Genomic DNA, 6,917 nt, shown 5'->3' on the forward strand with positions numbered 1-6,917 from the left:
AGAGGCGGCGGGCTGGGGCGCGGCGGGCAGGCGGCACCTGTGGGCCGGGCCGGCGCTTCCCTGGCGTGCCCGGCCCTCCCTGCCGCGGGGAGCCTGCGGGAGGGCCCTGGCCGGGTCACCGACTTGAGCACGTCGGCCGGCCGCCGGGCAGCTGCTCTGCTCGCCGCAGGACTTCGTACTGGGCGGGGAGGGCACTGCCGGCCCGGCGACCGGAGTCCGCGGCGGGGCGGCGGGGCCCCTGCCCCAGTTTTCCGGGGACACCGATGACACCTCGTCCCGCTGCGGGAGAGATTGCACTGCCCCGTGATAAAGCCACCGTGGCTTGTCAACAGTAACAGACGTTAGTGAGCCCCGAGGCTTCCTCTCCACGAATTCAGGGGGTCGGGGAGAGAGTGAGGTAAAGACGATACAACACAGGTGAATTCAGGGGACTAGAAGCGCCGACGGGGCAGGCAGGCGAGGCCAGGCTAAGCGCGCTGGAGCGATGGAGAAGCCGGGTTCCGAGTAACAGGGTGGCAGCTTGCGTCTGTGCGGTAGAACAAAAATGTGGACAGTGGATTGCGGTGCCACAAGGTTAGAGTCCTGGAGACACGTATGGGTGGTGGCGAGGAGGCTTTTTGGGGCGGGCAGGCAAAAGAGGGGAGAGACCTGTGCACCTGCCCTGGGAGAGGTTCAGAGGGTGCGCTCTGGAGGCCCTAAGGCCCGGTTGCGGTTCTGGCTGCCAGTTGTGTCATCTATAATGCAGGTTTGTTTCTCCTCCTTTTTTTAAAGATTTATTTATATTTGAGAGAGAGCACCAGAGGGAGGGGCAGTGGGAGAGAGAATCTCAAGCGGACTCGCACTGAGCGAGAAGGCCGACTTGGGGCTGGTTTTGGGGCTCCATCTCACCACCTGGAGATCACCACCTGAGCCGAAAAGGAGAGAGAGTCGGCGGAGCTTAACTTAGTGGGCCACCCAAGGCGCCTCGCAGGTTTGTTTCTTAAATCTCTGTGCCTCACATTCTTACAGGGGAAAAAGTGCTGTTTAAGTAATTTTAGGCTCTTCTGATAATCTGCATTTTATTTTTTGTTGTTTTTAAAAACTTTATTATTTTTTAAAATTCCAGTAGAGTTGGCACAGTGTAATATTAGTTTCAGATGTACAAGAGAGTGATTGAACACTTCCATACCTCACCCAGTGCTCACCACGACAGGTGCACTCATTAATCCCCATCACCTATTTCCCCCATTCCCCCACCACCCTCCCCTATGGTGACCAAGAGTGTGTATTCTCTAGAGTTACGAATCTGTTTCTTTCCTTTTTTTAAAAAAGATTTTATTTATTTATTTATTTATTTATTTATTTATTTATTTATTTGACAGAGACAGCAAGAAAGGGAACACAAGCAGGGGGAGTGGGAGAGAAAGAAGCAGGCTCATAGCAGAGGAGCCTGATGTGGGGCTCGATCCCAGAACGCCAGGATCACGCCCTGAGCCGAAGGCAGACGCTTAACCGCTGTGCCACCCAGGCACCCCCAAGAATCTGTTTCTTGGTTTGTTTTTTTTTCTTTTTTTCCTTTGTTTTGTTTCTCAAATTCCACATATGAGTGTAATCATATGGCATTTGTCTTTCTCTGACCTATTTCACTTTGCATGTTACACTCTAGGTGATCTATGTTGTTGCAAATGGCAAGATTTCGTTCTTTTTTATGGCTGAATAATAATCCATCGTTGTATATATATCACACATGTGAATGGATATATTGTGAGGGCTGCTTCTATACCTTGGCTATTGTGGATGCTTCTGTAAAAAGTTGGGGTGCCGGTGTCCCTTTGAATTAGTGTTCTTGTATTCTTTGGGTAAATACCCAAGAGTGCAATTACTAGGTTGTAGGCTAGTTCTATTTTAACTTTTTTTTCTCTATTTTTACTTTTTGAGGAACCTCCATACCATTTTCCACAGTGGCTGCACCAGTTTGCGTTCCCACCAACTGTGCACGAGGGTTCCCCTTTCTCCGCATCCTCATCAACACCTGTTGTTTCTTGTGTTGTTGATTCGAGCCATTCTGACATCTGTGAGGTGGCATCTCATCGTGGTTCTGGTTTGCGTTTCCCTGATGATGAGTGATGTTGAGCGTCTTTTCACTTGTCTGTTGGCCATCTGGATGTCTTCTTTGGAGAAATGTCTGTTCGTGTCTTCTGCCCATTTTAATAGGATTATTTGGGGTTGGGGTGTTGAGTTGTGTGAGTTCTTTATGTATTTTGGATACTAACCCTTTATCCTCTATGTTATTTGCAAATACCTTCTCCCATTCAGTAGGTTGTCTTGTAGTTTTGTTGATTGTTTCCTTTGGTGTGCAGAAGCTTTTTATTTTGATGAAGTCTAGTTTATTTTGCTTTTATTTCCCTTGCCTCTGGAGACATATATAGAAAAACACTGCTATGGCCAATGTCTGAGACATGACTGCCTGTGCTCTCTTCTAGGAGTTTTATGGTTTCGGGTCTCACATTTAGGTCTCGAATCCGTTTTGAGTCTATTTGTGTATACGGTGTAAGACAATGGTCCAGACCCATTCTTCTGCATGTTGCTGCGCAGTTTTCCCAGTACCATTTACTGAAGAGACTGTCTTTTCCCCATTGGATGTTCTTTCCTGCTTTGTTGAAGATTCGCTGACCGTATAGTTGTGGGTTCAGTTCTGGGTTTTCTGTTCTGTTGCATTGATCTGTGTCTGTTTTTGTGCCAGCACCAGACTGTCTCGATGACTACAGCTCTGTAATGTAACGTGAAGTCTGGAATCGTGATGCCTCCAGCTTTGCTTTTCCAAGATTGCTTTCACTCTTTGGGGTCTTTTGTGGTTCCACACAAATTTTAGGATTGTTTCTTCTAGTTCTGTGAAAAATGCTGGTGGTATTTTGATAGGGATTGCAATAAATGTGTAGATTGCTTTGGGTAGTAGAGACATTTTAGCAATATTTATTCTTCCGATCCATGAGCATGGAAGGTCTTTCCATTTCTTTGTGTTGTCTTCAATTTCTTTCATCAATGTTCTGTAGTTTTGAGAGTACAGATCTTTCACCTCCTTGGTTTGGTTTACTCCTAGGTGTTTTATTGTTTTTGGTGCGTTTGTGAATGGGATTGTTTCCTTACTTTCTCTTTCTGCTGCTTCTTTGTTAGTGTCCAGAAATGAAGCTGATTTCTGCACATTGATTTTTTATACCCTGTGACTTTACTGAATTTCTCAGTTGAAGCAGTTTTTCGGTGGAGTCTTTCAGGTTTTCTGATAGATAGTTGATAATCTGCATTTTAAACAAAAACCCTAAATGAGTCTTCTCACACTCTGAAGACTGAAGCTGTCTCCCAGACCCATACCTACCACGTATTAACTATGGGACTGCCAGCAACGCACGAAACTGTTACTTTCAGTGAGGTTCTTTATTGGGTATTTATGAGAGTTTAAGTCATTGGCTTACTTGATTCTCTCAACAGCCTGGAAACTTGCACAAGGACAACATCGACCAGGTGAGAGAATCAGGAACCTGGCCCCCTCTCCCTGCCTAAGTTTCTCCCTCTATGGTGTGACAATGACACATCCATCACAAGACTATTAAATTGTGTATTCCAATTTAAAATGACATATAAGAGGGGCACCTGGGTGGCTCAGTTGTTAAGCATCTGACTCTTGGTTTTGGCTCAAGTCATGATCTGTGTCCTGAGATCGAGCCCTGTGTTGGGCTTTGTGCTGAGTGTGGAGCCTGGTTGAGAGTCTCTTTCTCCCTCCCCCTCTCCCCGTGCCCCACTCTCATGCTCCCTCTCTCTCAAAAAAAAAAAAAAAAAAAAAGGGAAATTCTCAAATATGCTATAACATGGGTGAACTTTGAAGACATTATGCTGAATAAAATAAGCCAGTCACAGAAAGACAAATATTGTAAGGATTGCATTCGTGTGAGGTACCTAGAGCAGTCACATTCATAGAGACAGAAAATAGAGCAGGGGTTCCCAGGGGGAGTTAGTGTGTAACGGGTGCTGAGTTTCAGTTTGGAACGACGAAGCAGTTCTGGAGATGGATGTGGCCATGTTTGCAGAGATGTGTGAATGAACATAGTGCCACCGAACCCTACCCTTCAAAATGGTGAAAACGGGGGCACCCGGCTGACTCAGTCAGCGGAACGTGCAACTCATGGTCTCAGGGATTGTAAGTTCAAGCCTACGTTCAGTGTAGAGATGACTTAAAATCATTTTTAAAAATAGCTAAAATGGTAAATTGTATATTGTGTGTGTTTTACCACAGTAAAGAAATGCCATGTTGCACACACAGTACACAGAGTATGATTCCACTTACAAATATGTATAAACTAAAATCCAGAACAAAACCTATCCACCATTGACTATCCCTGGGTAGTGGGATTATGTGTGATTTTTATTTTCTTTATGTCTGTATTTATCACTTTTCTACAGTAAAATTTTTATTTTTCTTAAAGATGTATTTAGAGAGAGTGAGAGCGTGGGGGAGAGGGGCAGAAGGAGAGTCAGAGAGAGAATCTCAAGCAGAGTCTGTGCTGAGCGTGAAGCCTGACACAGGGCTCGATCTCATGACCCTGAGGTCACGACCTGTGCCAAAGGCAGACACCTAACGGACTGAGCCACCCAGACACTCCAACTGAAAACCTTTGGGAGTTACTTTTTACAGAATGCTTTTCTAAAAGCCACTTAATGAAAATGCAAAGTCAAAGACACTCTGCTGGGCAATTTGCAGTGATAGCGGCAAACCAAAGACCAAAGAAAAGAGAAAACAATATCCAACTGCCCTCCTTTCCACTCTGTCTTTCCGCCAAGCATGCCACTTACTATTTTGCACACCATACTGGAAAGGGAAGCCACCTCTCCCGCTGGAACCAAGTGACTGCAGGGAGATGCAAACTGAATTCTTGACCACTCCTGTTTCTTTAGAATAACCCCTAGGAGGGTTATCAAATACCTGTTTCTCCTGAGACCCAGGTCAAGTATCGTTTGGTTCGAACAAAATGAAACAAAGCAGAAGGCATCATTAAACCTATTTCCCGGGCTCAACTGAGAAGTAAATGGCAGCACTGAGGTAAAACACTGGGCCCACATCCCGGCACGTCAAACCAGCTCCCTGCCCCCCCCCACCTCCCCGTCTCCCCTTTCCCTAAGTTGTACCCAGAACGAACTAAATGTTGTCTGTTGTATTTCTGAGGCACGACTTCTAAAGTCTACGCTCAGCGAGATTTACTAGCGTACCGCAGGTGATTTATAAGTACTTCGCTTTCGTTGAGATTCCCTTTTCCAAAATGTGTCAGAACTCTGCTCCACTTGTGGATAATCCTGTTCATTCCTGAGTAAATACCGACCGTATCCATTATCCCCTGTACCCTTTTAGTAGATATTTCCAGTAGAATGAAGTAAAATCGTGTTGTAATACATTTGATTATCCAATTATGAGCACCCCGCTCTCTCTCCCCCTGCAGGCTCGGGCCCAGGGCTCCTCCAGCCCGTCTCCCCACCTGGCCTCTCCAGCAGAATAGCCAGATGTCTGAGCACCGGAGCAGAAGCTCCCAGGAAGCTGGAACTGCCCAGCGTCCCTTCTGCTGCATTTTCTTGGTTAAAGTGACCCGCGGGTCAGCTCAGGTGCCAGATGAGGGGAGTGCATACCAGGAGGCATGGTTCGCTGGAGGCCGTCAGTGTAAGCGACTACCATGGTGCCTTGGACAAGTAACTGACTTTACCTCTCTAGGCCTCATTTCCTTGTGTTAAAAGATGGTTATAAGGTAACCTACTTGATTAGGTTGTAATGCAAATGGAGAGAAATAGCCAATTCAGAACAAAGCTGGCCCAAAGGTCTTAAAATGATCTCCTTAGTCTTTTTTTTTTTTAAATTTTTTAAAAGATTTATGTATTGGGGCACCTGGGTGGCTCAGTCAGTGAAGCGTCTGCCTTCCACTGGGGTCATGTTTCTGGGATCCTGGGATCGGGGCCCTGCATCAGGCTCCTGGCTCAGCGGGGATCTTGCTTCTCCCTCTCCCTCTACCTGCCACTCCCCCTGCTTGTACTCTCTCTCCATCAAATAAGTAATTAAAATCTGTTAAAAATAAATAAATAAACTAATAAATAATAAATATTTATTTGAGAGAGAGTGTGTGCTGAGTGTGGAGGCCAACGTGGGGCTTGATTTCAGGTACCTGAGATCAGGACCAGAGCTGAAATCAAGGATCAGATGCTCAACCCACTGAGCCACCCAGGCGCCCCTAAGGTGATGGATTTTTTAAAATTACTTCCAGAAGAGTAGGATGCAAAATTATACTTACAGTAGGGTTACAACCAGAACATTTTGTAGAGAAGGGGCGCCTGGGTAGCGCAGTCGTTAAGCGTCTGCCTTCGGCTCAGGGCGTGATNCAGAAGAGTAGGATGCAAAATTATACTTACAGTAGGGTTACAACCAGAACATTTTGTAGAGAAAACAGAACAGAAAGAAATGCACCAAAATGTGAGTAGCAGCTCGCTTTGGTTGTTTGCTCATTATTTGGTAATTATTGGTTATTTATTTTTTTCCCTTTCTTCTGGCCCATTCGATTTTAAGNCATTTTGTAGAGAAAACAGAACAGAAAGAAATGCACCAAAATGTGAGTAGCAGCTCGCTTTGTTTGTTTGCTCATTATTTGGTAATTATTGGTTATTTATTTTTTTCCCTTTCTTCTGGCCCATTCGATTTTAAGCCTTAGACTACTTGCCTGCCTGTGACAATGGTTATTTTGCATTTATATGATAACATTTACAGAATACCCACTACATATTAGTCACCAGTTAGTACCACCTGCATTTTTCTCCCTTGATCTCACAACCTGTTGAGAGAAGCACTGTGATTACCCCTCATTTTACTGAAGTTCCAGGAGTTTAGGAAATTTTCCAGGATCACCCAGCCA

The sequence above is a fragment of the Ailuropoda melanoleuca genome, chromosome 8 (genome assembly GCF_002007445.2).
Source record: "Ailuropoda melanoleuca isolate Jingjing chromosome 8, ASM200744v2, whole genome shotgun sequence".
Lineage (NCBI taxonomy): Eukaryota > Metazoa > Chordata > Mammalia > Carnivora > Ursidae > Ailuropoda > Ailuropoda melanoleuca.